We start from the raw sequence: 15,237 nt of genomic DNA, 5'->3' as shown, positions 1-15,237 counted from the left end.
GCTATTGAAATATCGTATTCTGCGGCAACGCAAGCAGAAAATTATCGCGCGATAATTATGCGATAACTGCCTTATGCGATGCCGTATTTATGCGTTTTGGACACATTGGGAAATGAAGAGCGCAATTGTGTAAGTTGTAAATGTGAAATCGTAAAATGAATCAATTCTCCTTATCCAATTCTCCTCATTCAGATCTTCTCTCGTGTGTCAATTCCCATTCGGCAAAGTCGCCAATGAAATTGAATTGCTCAATTAGATGACTTGCAAATATCATCCGAATGATTTATTTGAATACGTTTGTGTGTGAATGGTGTCGAAATTGAATCGAATTGATTTAAACGAGTTCAAAGTGGTTGGAGAATCCAACTTGGAGTCCACATTCCATGTGGACATGATGATATGTAAAAATCCGCTTTCGAATGCATGATTCGCAGCGCAAATAATGATTAATTCATCGATCAATAGAAAAAAATATTAACAAGGCTCGCAAAAAAATGTGTTTACGTTTTTCAATGCTGTGATCGCGTTCATGTTGGTATTTCGATGAAGTCGATCAAAAATCCAGTCACGATTCGTGTTCATGAATTGGATTCTTTGTTAGCAGCGCAGACCGAAGTAAGGAATTACATTGAAAAGCAAAGCAAATTAAATCGAAACTAAAAGCGCGCAAAAGCGTTGTTTGCATCGTACGAAAACTGAATATTAACCATTTAATTCGCGATGTAATGTCCATTGTAATAGCTTTACGCCGAGAACCGTTGAAAGTCGCCTCTATTTTGGTCACCATCAACAAAACGAGCGCAGCATTCTATTTTTGTGTTGAAAACAATGGGCTCTTCTGTATACGTTTAATGAAGCTGATTTATTCTCGGGAGAGCATAGAACGACGGCCATCGTCGCTTAAAAATGGAATTTTAAACGATGTGTCTCTGTCTCTGGCGTTGATTTGCTTTATTGAATTAGTGCGCTGGTTAAATTGATAGCGGACAATCGTCGTCGCTATTGCGCCGATCCAGGCAAAACTGCAACCAATTGAGAGAGAGAGAGAGAGAGAGAGAGAGAGAGAGAGAGAGAGAGAGAGCAAATGCGACACAATTGAATTCGATTAAATTAAATTTGTTGACTCGATGATTTTAACAGCGTTTGCTCGCTTGATTTGATTTTATCTGCTTTGTTATTACATTTTGGCACATGATTCTTCAATTGCATCAAATGGAATATTTATTCCGAGGCAGAGAGATAAAGAGAAGTGTTTGTTGAAACAGACACTATTTTTTCGAGCAGAAATCGGAATTGGTACGACGACAACAACATTTGACTCAAGAAATGTTTGTCAACAAACGGTCGTTTCATTAACGCTCAGAATTTCGACATGCACTTATATTAGCTCAACTAACACCACGTGAGACTGTTATTCGCTTCGACCTTTCCATACAGCTAATAGTACGTGAATTATGATCCAGCAAATGTTTTATGACATTTTCATTGCATCATTTGACTTTTCAAAGACTTTTGACTTACGGTTTACGGCTATTTTTGGCTTGATAGCGTGCCAATTACAATGGCATCGTCACATTGAATCATTTGAGGTTTTGTTGAATGTTTATCGAATTGAACACAAACAATTTTCGAATGAGCTGAGTTATAATCTTATGTTAAGGTCTTCGTTTGCGACCACAGATCATGTTTCTTGATCTAACCTTTGATTCAGGGTTGGATTCACTTCTCGATTTTTTTTGGATTCTATAAGCGATGGTTTGGATAAGCTTCAAATTTTGGTCGAGCTATACGGCAAATTTCGATGCAACCTTTTTCATAGCCCACGTTTCACCGTTGATTCTAATTCCAATTTATCCAAAGAAAAATTTTATTTCTAAGCAAAGCCGTTGTTTTTTTCTTTTTTCAAGTGAAATTTTGTCACTATGATTCGAAAACCGTCACTTGAAAATGAGAAGAATGAGGAAAAAAGAAAAAGTGATAAAAGAGAAAGAAAAATACAAAAATCAAGGTAAAAATAGGAAAAAAAAATCCAAAAATATGCCTTCAAAAAACATAAACCCACTAAAATCCAACCGAAGTTAGGTAAAAAAGTGTACAATCTCGAGGCTCGACCACAAAACGTGACTAAAAATTGTGTTTGATTTAGATGAAGGTTCGAAAAGTGCATTCGACTGCATTAAGTCATTAGCTCCGTGTTGCATTCAATCCACTGTTAGACCACTCTTCTTCATAACTACCGAGACCATGTCGTGTTCGTGTTCACACAGCGTTGTTGTTTTTTTTTCTAAACGGTAGTTTTATAACCAACTTTCAACGAAATCAACTGCATGTCACAATATCTATGTTTTGAATCTTTGAATGTCGTGACGGCGCGAACTGTTGAAAAAATTGTGTTGAAATCGGTCGAGCGAATTGCATGGCATATTCCATTCAAATGGAGACACAAGTCAATTGTGCTGCAACGTAAAAGTGGTTTCGTGTTTATTTTCGTGCGACAACTCTATTTGAACTGTGCGCAGATAATAAAAAGATGTAATTTACAAAAGGAAAAATTAAGGTTTTTTCCATCGACCTTGTGACAAAGTTTTTAATGCATAAACTTTGTGATGGTAATGTTATTACTTTGATTGTTTCGCTCGTTACTTCGAGGGGAAAAAAACCACAAAAAAGTAATTGTGTCATTTGAATTCGATGCGACACAATTACATGAGGTTAATTAACGAGTTTTTTCTGTCCTTCTGAAGAAGATATCAACGGAAAATCGACGTTTTCCGCTTGGTATGCGAAGTTTTAATTCAACTTCAATTATTTTTCTTAAAACTCAATCTGTTTTAACCGAATTCTTTGGAATTGAAATTTTTTTCGACTTTTTTTTTATCAAATCTTCTTCTTTTTCGGGAATCATCAGAAAATTGGATCCATATTGAAACAAAGAAATTGACAAAAAAAGTCAACGAGCGATCTGAGGTGAGAAAAATTGAGTCATTAGAAATAAATTTGGTTGGTTGAGCTGCTGATAACAAAAACAGAGACAATGAAAATGCTAGAAAATGTGATTGAATGCCAGAAAATTAGTTTTTTAAGCTAAAAGTGGGATATTTCAACTGGAATCAGACATTAATGTCTACCTCGAGGCATAAAATGCTAATTGCATTGGAATTTATTCACCTCGAAAATGAAAATTCTTCACATCGTACAGGAAATATGAACGAAAAAATTCTTTTGTCTTCAAAAAAAAAAACCAATTGTCATTCGAAGTGAAGAATTATCACGAGTCATTCGACTAAAAAAATTGCTTTCGTTTGTGTTACGTCTAAACAACTCAAGAAAATTGTGTTGTTTTGAATGCGAAAAGCAATTTCTGTGGCCCTTCCAAAAAGCAATCAATCGGTGTGTGACTTGGCAATTTCATGCGTTAGCACCACAGTGTCTCGACTTACATAATAAAACAATTGGAATGCAATTAACACATTCATAACGCCATATTCACTTCTTCTGGCCATGTTGTCGCTACATCCGCGTGTGTGTCATTTCCATATTTATTGGCACAACAATTGAATTCTTTCATCATCGAACTAATGTGCAATTACAATTTGTTTACAAACAAATCGCCATGTATGGCGCTAACGGCGATAACACTTTCGATTTTTTTTCTACATTCCAACACACGAACAAAATATCCAAAAAATATCAATACATGAATTACAATTTGTGCCTTTTAACGTCAGTCAATATGGATACTTTCGATTTTTCGCGTTTCACGCGTGAACAATTGAAACCGGAATCGGGATACTTTCGATTGATAATCTGGACAACTTTTACTTTTCCCTTGTACGTGAACAATGGCATTGTTTTTAAACACATTAAGTACAACGAAAGCAAATGACAATGATGATTATCGAGCCAAAATCGTGGATTGATGACAAAACGGCCAACGAAGGAGCGATTAGTTACATTTTTGAAGAAATCGGAAGCGGTTGACCAATACTCTTGCGGATGATAATTGGTCAAAGATTTGAGAGGCAAACAATACCGAATGGAGAGGTTTTTAACAGCGGCTAATCACCGATGTGCCACAAATGGAGGCCTGAATCAAGTTTTTTTTTTTTTTGGAGGCAAACCAAATTTTGTTCGAGCTCAACCAACTTTGAATGAAGCAGACCAATGTTGAGTGAGTGTTTATCTCATGAGATCATTTTCTAACGACTGTTTTGATTTGACAACTTTATTTCGAGTGATGTTGAACTTGAAATTGATCTTTCGGATTTTGAGAACTTGAATTTTTCTTTCTTTTTTGTTTTTTCTGTTATTTTTTCTTTTAGAATCTCGATCCATTTTCGAAATTTTGATACGTAACGTTTGACGTTTTGATTATAATCATTGAATTCTGCACAACACTTCAATATTTTCGAATGATACAGCGAAAAAAACGGCTGAATTGGTTGTCGAAATGATGATTTTATGACATTTTTAGTGAAACTTTTCTTTTATAATGACTCATTATCAATTAATCATTATTAATGAGTGAATTGCCACTTAACTAGTGAAAATGATGCTTTCAAACGGCCATTATGTTGGTTAGACCAGGCAATTTTGCAGAGTTTTTCTTATGTTTTGCTATGTATGACACTAATTACAGCAAAAGTCCGCTCTAAACCCATTATTCTTTTTAAGTGACGATGGTTTCGAGCAAAAAAACGGCACATAGAATGTGTTCGACCGACATTATCGTTGAGCATTGCCTGAAATGAACGGGTTGAGTGTGTGATATGTTCGAAAATGGTTGCGCAGCACGTGTGTATAGTAGCTCAACAAGTGTTGGAGCAAAACAAAAACACAACAACGACGACGACGACGACGACGAAGAGATGTATGGCAATTTCCGAAATTGCTCAATCATTAGAAGTGTAAACAAAAAAAGCGTATTTTGTCTGGAGAAACGGCAGCAAAACAACGGTAACAACAGCAAAGACAGTGGCAACAATAGCAAAAACAACAACAACCACAACCACACCGAAGAAAAACCAACAAACGATGTAAACAGAAGGTACAGAAATGTGTTCATAAATAATTCGTCTGAAAATTAAAGGCCCCGAAATGAAATTGTAGTTGAAAAGTAGTTTATTGGCTCGGAAATGTCGGCGATTACCTCAAAATGTCGGCACACCATGAACCGTTCATGTAAACGATATGGGTTTTGTGTTATTGAAAGTTCGAAGCGTGAGCCAGTTCAATAAATCGAGGTGAGGCGACCGGGCGACATACTCGTTAATTATCATATGCTGCTGGTATTGAGCACATGAACTATTTCACCGTGAGTTTAAACCAATTAAATGCAACCGAATTGGAATTCGTTTCCAACGACAACGATGACGATTTTAAATTGGTTCAGATTGAGAAACAAGATACATAATGACTCCGGTTGCTTGATTCAGTGGAGAGCGAAATTGATACAATTCTGCTTTATTCACGAAATCTAGTTACATTCGGAACACAACCAACCAAGCGCACTTTTATATAACGGAGTGCAGTAATCACGAAAACAGTAGTAAAAACGTAGCGTTTTCGGTATATCTCAATCAAATGGACCTCAAGATAAAATTTAATAACACTTTTTTTTCTGTCTCTTTCAATGAATTTAAAGCCATTTTTATGCCAGACTCACTTTCATATCACGATTTTACTACCAAGTTTCACTTTTGTCAACTCTTTCCGCGCCGTTTGCTTTTACGCTGAGCTTCAATTATCACCGGAATCTTAAATCACGTTTGAGTGTCTCGCTGAAATACTGACTCAGTGACGGTAGTATAATTTGCAGAGTCTTAAATGAGCAGCGATAGATATAGTTTTTGTGGCGATAAGGCGATTAACTCGTGATTACATGACACTATATTTCAAATCAATCGATTTAGCGACGTTTCAAACACTTTCATACGACAGATTGAATCAACTCAACAGTTGCTAATCAACTCGCTGATAAACTCGGAATGGTTTTAAGCGGATTTTTTAATTTGTCAACAACAATCTGTCAATATTAAAAATGTATTGTTCAATGAATTTTTGTGTAGATCGAAAAAAATTTCTGGAAGAAATTGAAATTTTTCAACGAAGAATTGAAAAAAACGAAAAAAAATTTAGTGTAAAAAAATTAAACGAAAAATCATGATGAATTAAAAAAAAAGCGTATGTTGAATTTGTTGACGATTTTTATGAGTTTTCTGTCATAAGCCCAACTCATGTACCTTCATCAGCTACAAATCCCCACTAAACGCATCAATTGTCGTCAAAATCGAGCAAATATTAAAAAAACAAACAAACAAACAAATTCCACGTCAATTGCCAAACAAAATGTGTCATAAAAATGTTGTTCAAACAGCTGCTTCGCCAAAAACGAAAAAAAAAAATGATGTGATTTCCTCTTCCAAATTTGAACGAGGAAATGTTTGGTAGACGGAAAGAGCCTTCGTGTTATCGTGTCACATATCGTAAAAAGGTATAATAAAAGTTACGCAAAAAGTCATGAGTAATTCTCTCGCTCGTGCGATATTTCCGTTTGTGTGCATATTGAAATGGAAACAGCTTCAAAACAAAATTGTAATTGTAAATCATGCGCGAGTACGGAAACCGTGTGAATGAACAAGAAACGAGAGAAAAATAGCAGAAAAAAAATGCAAATTCACATATATGTCTCAATGATGTGCGATTGTTGTATTATCGCTAGCGAACAAAAGAAGATGGTTTGTTTATGTTTTCGGTGCGGTTGAAATGTGCGAGATAAGGTCCATACGTGTGTTCCTCGCGTCAAGCCGTCATTCAACAATGCGAAGCACACATACAGAGAATTATGATGCAACACCGCCAGTAAAGTTCCGATTCGCATCATTAATTCGATTCCCCGACGCAAAATTTGCAATGGAAAATAAATCGTAGTCGATTTTACGGAGGTTTCTTTGATAAAACACTATTCAACGCTTCGATCACTTTGCAGTTTTTCACTGGATGGAAAAAAACTCATTCAGTTCTTCAATAACAACAACATTGAGTTCTTCAAATAGTTCAGCATTTCGGAATTGAAGTCTTCGTTGAAAAACTCTCTTCTTCATGAAAAAAAATGCTGAAAAACTGCAGTTTGAAGTTTAAAAGCGTCTCAACGAAATCGTGTTTAAAAAGAGCTTGTCACGAGCAAAGTAATGCTGTAGGAAACATTGAATGGTGGCAGATAAGCATCGACTGGATGGCATCGAAAATGGTAATTTCAGCTACAATAAACCGCTTATTTATCGAAATTTGTTTGAATGCGACCATGAATATGACGTTGAACTCATGCTAAATTCAACGGAATACCAAATAGCAATTGAATACTCCAATCATGAAAACTGAAGAGCGAATACTGAACTGATTCAATAGCATGAAAAAAAATCGGCTCAATACCGTAGCTCAAAATCACAATACTTTTTTTTCTTTTGATCTCACTCTTTCCCTCTCGTTGTTTTTGGTTCGTGTTTGATTCCCTCTCGTGACTTGTAGCTGCCACTTCGTTCTCTCTGTCTCGCAGCAATGAGCGTTGTTCATTGTTGGAATGTTTTTTGTACATTGTGTTTCTCCATGGTTCTTGCATGCTGCATGCGTATTTCAGCCGAAGGGAACAATGAACAATCAACTCTTCTGCTGAGAGCCAAGTGGAAACGAACCACATTTTTATGGATCAATAGTTTTGATTGTTCGAAATGAAACATAATACATAACTAATTCTATTTCTCTCTATCGAAAGAATAAGAGACACCCCACCAGAAACAATTAACAAAACGACACACCAAAAAGCAACAAAACAAGGCTTGACAGACGAAAAAAAATCAAGTCCAGATTGAAATGCCATTTATGGGTCACACAAAAACGGCTGAATATAATTGAGCGGCATACACCAACCAAATCAGGTGATTCATGCGTCGATGGCATTTTTGGAATGTTGCCGCAAAACAAAGTGGTGTTTTTTTGGAAAACGGCTTTACGATCAAGTGCATTCTTTATTGCGTCACGACTCGATTTGTTTTTTTTCTTCTTTCCATACATTGAAAAGGGTTTGTCGCTCTTTAGACTTTGGATTGGAATTTTTCAAGGTATGTTTTGTCACAGAAGGAATTTGACCTGCTGAATAAATTCATTTCGGTGCGTTTTATTGGAACAACGTGTTATTTTCACACATTTTTCAACACAGTTTATAGCTTTGGTGGCTTTCAACACATTTTACAATGGAAATTATGTGGGAAATTTCATAAATTCAACGAATCTGACAAATTTTTGGAATGAATTGAATGGCAGAATTAGAAAAAAGTGTGAAAAAATGAGTTTAAATAGAATGTAAAGCGAATTCTATGGGAAATTTGAACATTTTTGTCTCAGTTTTAGCTTGGAGTAAACTGGAATTACTAGCAATAGAACATGCTCAATTGTTGTCATTTTAGAGCTTCTAGTAGTGGTTTTGAAGGTTTCAAGATAGTTTTAAAGCCATTCTAACGTTCTAAAGAGACTCTCAGCGATTTAGAAAAAGAGCGTGCTTTTTTCAATATTGTTTCTTTAGACAATTCTCGCCTTTTGTCACAAATCGATTCAAATACTTCTTTTCATCTTATCAATCGATTTTCTTGCGTTCTGCATGCGATTTCATTTCAATATTTTGCCATCTCTTGGCCTATTTCCTTCTCAATTTATCATTGCCTTTCGCCTGATCTCTGATATTAGATCTCGATCGTCCTAAAAACATCTTAGTTTGTTACATCTGTACCTTGACTGTACATCTCCTCCCATCACAGCTCTCTTTCGCTTTTCTCAAACTTTAATTAGTTTCTTGTTAATTTTTTCGCCACTCCAAAGGCACATCATTCATATTTCTACGTCATATCAAAGTAACCGAACATTCTCTTCAAAAAAAAAAAACTTTATTACGAACAAAAACGATCCATTCGCAAAAATCGATTGTTTGTGATGAATCCACGGGCTCAAACAAAGCTATTTTAGCACTGACACATGTTTCGGTTTATGATAAATGAATCACAAAAAATCCATCGATTCTCTTTTTGTCTAACTTCGTGATGAAAAAAAAAACGTCAGAATCTAAAAAAGCGATGGTTTCATCCAGGTCATGCGATGATGACTCACTTGGTTCCATTCAATGCACGGCATCATTAGAGTGATCTGAATGGAATGACATCATTTGTTTGAATGCGATCATTGATATTGTACAACCACAATAGCGGCGTTCGATGAAAAAGCGATAATTTTACTATTTCCGCAATATAACGGCGCTCCAATCGACTGTTTCAACTAGAAATCACCACGATTCTACTGGATTTGCATGAAGTGTGTGAGAAAAATGGAGCAAAATAAACAATGTGGTCGTTTTAGAGTGGCACGAAAATCGATTTTACATAGCCACCGCTGACAGATAGCGGTCACTCGATCGCTAATTTATGGAATAATTTCGGGTGAAGACATAATACAGAGATGGATGAGACAATGTTTTAAATTAGGTGTTTAGAGCATGCTCAATTTAGAGTGTGTGAAGTGACCTCCGGCGGATCAACAAACAATTGAATCACACCTCCGGCGGAGTTTTCAATTATGTTTAGGGAAAGCATGAAACGAAAACTAATCGTGAGCAACAGTTCGTCGCTGTGCCTAGGGGAATTTAACTCTTACGAGTTCAGCATGTTTTCTGCCAGTTTGCTTGATTCGCGGAAGTTCGACGCGTTCGTTGTACGTACTGACGCGCACGGTCACAAGTTTACACAAGTTTGTTTATGGTTTTGCGCGTTTTTCAAGTTGTTATTTGACAACTAAAACGCGTTACAAACTAAAAATTGGTTGTTTACGTGTATAAAGATTTTTCACATCCTTTCCAAAAGTTCAAAGATTTATATAAATATAAAATGGACAAAGGAAATATTTTTAAAGAGCTGGAGAAAGTGTTGGAAGAAAAAGTTAATCCAGATAGATATAACAAATGGAACGACTGATGTGTGCGCGTCGTCCAGCTTCATGTTTGCACACGAACTCGCACAAGTTCGCGCATGTTGTTTTAATACGGAACTTGTCAACTGAGTGGAATCATGCAAGTTCTCTGGTGAATGAAACAATTTCGTGCGCGTTTATATCATTTTTTTACAAGTTTTCACGTAGTTAAATCCCCCTAGCGCTGTGCACAGTTCATAAGCATTTTTCAATTATTGAATTTTTTTTACCTAAAAGCCAATGGTTCAATTCGACTATAAAATCATTTACAACAGCTTTAGCATAAATTACGGTTTTGAAGCGAATATCGTTGTGCAAATTACAATATATGTGTGAGAGTAAATAAAAGCAATGATCATTAGTCGACACTCGAGTGGCTATGGCCACAAAAGTCCCCTCAAAATAAATAACCCATGCAAATTTGGTTCGTGTTGGAATTTGACGCTTCATTTACCTGCGTGATTTGAACGTTTGTCGGAACACCGTGATTATCTCATCGAAACTGAATCTGAAAGCAAAAGAACGAAAAGCATTAATTTAAATGTGGAAGTGGATCTGTTTTTTTTCTCTTCAAGTGTTTTATTCTTAGGTGTAAATTACAAAGAATTGAAAAAAGAGCGAACGAAAGAATTCGTTTCAAACGAAACATTCTTCAATGGTTTGTTAGAACACGATGGAAACGAATAAAAGAGCAACGGATGATTGAACAATTAGGCAATTTTCCAGCTGATTGCAGTCCATTATCATCTCAACTTCCTTACGCTGAGCCATGGCACCATGGTTCAGATGAAAACGGTGGGAATTCTTCAGCTTTTTCGCGCTGGAGTGAACTTGAACTTTTGAAACTGAAGCAATTCAGCAAGATTCTTTGCCCAAAACAACGAAAAGTGGAAGAAAGAAGATAGATTTTGTTCAGCAATTTGCCATTTTACACATTTGACTATGTTCATCATGATGTTCATTCAATCGTTTTGCAGCGGAAGAGCGTCTTTAGAGTATAATCTTTTAAATTAACTTCGGAATTTGCTTTGGGCGCTACTTTTTCTATCGGTTTTGCTTCTGAAGTGAAAAATGTGTGTATTTTTATTGATCTTCAATTGATCACAAAACTAATTTGATTTGATCGTTTGAAAAGATATTTCCAATTGAAAAAAATTATCAAGTTGAATTGAGTTAAATAATATTCGTAAGATTCTTCAACAAAAGTTTAAAAAAAAACTTCGTTCCGGATTTTTAATTCTATTTTATTCAAAACCGCAATTTTTAAACCTCTCGGTGTGAAGACTTTTTCAAGACTCACTTCAAAGAGTGTAGCCAACGTAATAACTAAATCGCAATGAAAGCGGGAAGAAAATGAATAAAACTCATTCTGCGCACGAATGAAAAAAATAATCTCATTTTCAAAAGAAAAATGCAAAGTGAATTGAAATCGTGAGGGCCCTGCTTGCTTGTCGATCACGTAATAAATGATATAAATAAATTCAATTGGACATTTTTTGCCAATGCGATCGAAAGAGAGAATTGAAAATCGCATTGAAATTGTTTCGCTTTCTTCGGACGTGCTCTCAGCTTCATCAGTGTTCAATCCTCATCATCTCGAGCAACGATTCGTAAGCTCAGCTCACTGAAGTTGAACTCTCGCGATGCTTCGGCTCACATGAAAATTCATTCTGCGACGAGCGAAGTAACAAAAAAAAACAAATTCAACGCTTTTTAATTTGCAAGGTACGGAGTAGCGTAATTATTATTGGTACGCCATCGAGCAAAACGGCTCGCGGTGGTTCATCGATGCGATTGAGTTGGCATCATGTGCAAAAACAGAACTCCATCAAGTCATTGAATTCTATGGAAAGTTGATGTTGATGTTTTTCTTCTTCTTCAATTCGAGAAATTACTTAACTGACGGTATCTTCATCATCTTCAGGTGGCTGATGGGCTCATGTGTTATAAAATTAATGGCATTTTGATTTGTGTGTGTTAGTTTGTGTTTGCTCGATGAGTACAGTTAAAATGATGTGATCACTTTGCGCTAAACAGAATCGAATTAAACGGTACACAACGAAAACCATATGCCATTGTTATGGAGCAAGTTGTTGTGTGTTTTGTTTTCTTGCCTTTTGCACGAACACCACACCGGTCGTGGTTGTGCTCTTGTTTGATGTCGCCCATTCTCAGCTCGATAACTCTTATTAGGCTTGGTTCGGTATTATTCGAATTTGTTCAGTCTTACTAATACCTAAATTAATGCGTTAGCTGTTGTTCGATTTCAGTTACGCTTGTTCAAATTTGCCAACTCTCATTCAGCAGTCTGACTTAATCTCCCTAGTTCTTTTCACTCTAACACGTTTGGGATGCGAATATGATTCAGCGCACTCTTAGGCTATTTCTCTACCTCAACCTTGCTTTATTTCTCGCTCTACCTCACTCTTGTTCTACTTCTCACTCTTTCTATATCTTGTTTCGAATCAATTTTTTGTCTCTGCTCTAACATCTCGGTACTTTGGCTCTAAGTCATGCTTTGCTTCAATTTGAGCTATCGATCAGCTCACTTTTGTTCGTCATCGTCAAATCATACTCATTATACGACGTTGATTTTCAAATTATTGCGATATATTTGCTCATTATTCCATTCAAATGAGCTCCATCAAAACAACATACTCAACGCAAATTGCGCAAATGCTTTGAAAGTCGATATGCCATTACATGAACAACATCATAAATTACATTGTATGCTTCGCATACCAAATCGGTTGGGGTCCATTTAATATCGAAATTATCAAAATTCATGCCCATTCTGTTCGCAAGCACTCATTGGATTATGAAGCGATTGAAGCGGCAGGAAAAGACATTTTATTTGATATTATGGTGCTTTTTTTTAGTTGGTTAACCAACTTACAATAAAAAAAAATTCTACTACTTTGTAACCGTTTTTGTGCATACAACCATACAATAGGTTTTTTCTGTGTTTGTGCAACAAAGTTGTCAATTTTTCAACGTTTTTGAATATTTTTGGTAATTTTCCTCCTACAAAGTCGCATTGACAATTTTTTATCTAAATTATCAAAGTTTTAGTCATTTTTTTAATACTTTTTGATCAACTTTTGATTACTTTTCAATAATTTTCGTCATTTTTCGTCATTTTTCCCCATTTTTCATTATTTTCATTCGAATTTCGAAGAAAATTCGGTAGAAAACTCAATTTCGTCTATTTATGTGTAAAACTCTTTGAAATGTACACAAAAGTCAAACCAAAAAGTTGAATTTTTGAAACAACTAATTAAGTTATATAATTGCGTGCAAAAAATGTGCCAAACGCATTGCCAAAAAAGTTAATTTATTGTAGAATTCTTTTGAAAAAACCCAAAAGAATGTTTCACTTATTCGATGAATTCTTACGAATTATGTTTGTTCAATGAATGCCAAAGAATTTCCGCCTTTGAAGAGTCCAGTTGTTTTTCGTTGAAGTTGTGTGTCGATTTGTTTACTCAAAAAAGCCGATTTCTCCAAAGTTTGCGTGTTTTTGTGTTGACCTTTTTTGTGAGCCGGAGCTATAAAAAACACATATCGTGTTTTGCGATTTTTGCTTTATTATATGCGAACATATCATTTTTGGCGATTCGGTGTGCAAAACACGCACAGCCAATTTCAATGGGCTAAAACAAGAGCTGAAGAAATCTGGCTGAAATCGAGTGTATGCACATAGAAACCATCGATTGGCTTGACCTCAAAACGGAACGAACAAAGCGAGAAAAAAAATTCGCGCACGAACTGAAAATCCAATGCGCAGCCAATGCGATTTGATGGGCTTCGGTCAGCCGACAAAAGAAACCAGACGAATGAAAGAAAAAAATGTTATGAATCGAATGACAAAGTCGCGACATTTCTGGCTTTTGGTACGCTCCAAATGTCAACCAAACTAAAGCAAACATCATATTCCGCTACAAATATCGCGACTCTATCAACGAATTTGTCGCGTGAGTCTTTCCAATCAAAAAGAGACACCGTTTCACTGATGACAATCGAAAGCGTGCACGTTTTGGATCGATGCGTCCAGCACCACACATGTGAGTTGTACTATCCGAAAATAGCTCAAAAATCCATATATATATGCATCGGTTTCGAGCGGCAAAGACGACACACAATCGCATTAACCCATCGTGTGGAATAATTGCACGCGGTCGCTATTGTTTACCATTTCATTTTGTTCAGCGCGCGCGCGCGCTTGTCTTGCGTGCATACTTTCTCTTCGGTTTTCTCTCTATTGCCGCACAATCATTGTTCGTTGCCGTGCACTCTTTTTCTCGCTCATTCGTTCGTTCTGCACTTTGGCTGCGGCATTTTGCATTGAATTCGCTACCACACACTATAACATGTAATTTACGCTCTTTCTCTCTGCCTCTGTACCAGGCACAACAACGACTAAGCGTTATCGAACGGTATTCATTGGAATTGACACACGACAACGAACAATTGACTCTTCGCATCACACAAACCTAATTGCGTGCAGGTAATGAAACAACATATTCACACAAAAACTTTTCAATGCGACTTGGTCCAATCGCAATCGCTTCTAATTTTAGACCATTTACGCTTCCACCACCGTTTTCTAACCGATACAGGTCAAACGTTGACGTTCTGTTTTCCTTTTCTTTCTTCGACTTTTTCGAACTGTTTTAATTAGTTTTTGCTGTTTTGCCGATTTTTAAACGATTTCCCATTGTTTAATGGCTTGCGCTCTGTTCAAAGTGTATTCATAGTGAAATTTTACACTCTTTGTTCTTTGCATTGGAGTAGCACAAATGTTGTTACCGCTAAAGTCAACTTTGCTTCTCAAAGAAGCACATTTTGAATGAATTTTAATGGGTCGTCTTTTGTTATTGGTTAACTTCATTGCGACAACGATCGTCAATCAAAAGAGGAATGAAGAAATTTGCTTGACGTGGTTTCTTCGAATTGAACTTTTTTTCACTTCAAAAAATGCGAGTACTTTTTCCTTGTAGCAACTTTGCTACTGATAAAACAATTTCAATTGAGAAAACCCTGAAGGTTTGCGCCATAAAATTTGAATTCTTTTAGTTTTGTCATAAAATTTGACGATTTTTATGATCGTTCTGCAATGAAAATATGAAAGCGTTTATTGGTCACGACTGATTAGTGAATTCTTTGCAACATGAATGTTTCAATGGGTTCCAACATTCATCCAAAGACAATAAACAGCTAAATTGGCTC

The 15,237-nt window shown here is 36.1% G+C and overlaps 1 protein-coding gene across 27 annotated transcripts in view; it reads right to left on the bottom strand.

The window, feature by feature from the left end:
• Positions 1-15,237, bottom strand: part of LOC129568178 (mucin-2) — a 47,523-nt gene that overhangs the window by 12,295 nt on the left and 19,991 nt on the right. For all 27 annotated transcript variants that reach the window (XM_055445782.1, XM_055445783.1, XM_055445778.1 and 24 more), the window contains one exon: positions 10,463-10,516. The gene's annotated coding sequence lies outside the window, so the exon portion shown is untranslated. The remainder of the gene's footprint in view (positions 1-10,462; positions 10,517-15,237) is intronic.

Source organism: Sitodiplosis mosellana, unplaced genomic scaffold (assembly GCF_009176505.1).
Source record: "Sitodiplosis mosellana isolate CC-2019 unplaced genomic scaffold, AAFC_SMos_1.0 Smas_scaffold_17, whole genome shotgun sequence".
NCBI classification, from domain to species: domain Eukaryota; kingdom Metazoa; phylum Arthropoda; class Insecta; order Diptera; family Cecidomyiidae; genus Sitodiplosis; species Sitodiplosis mosellana.
This window is presented reverse-complemented; position numbering and strand designations above follow the sequence as displayed.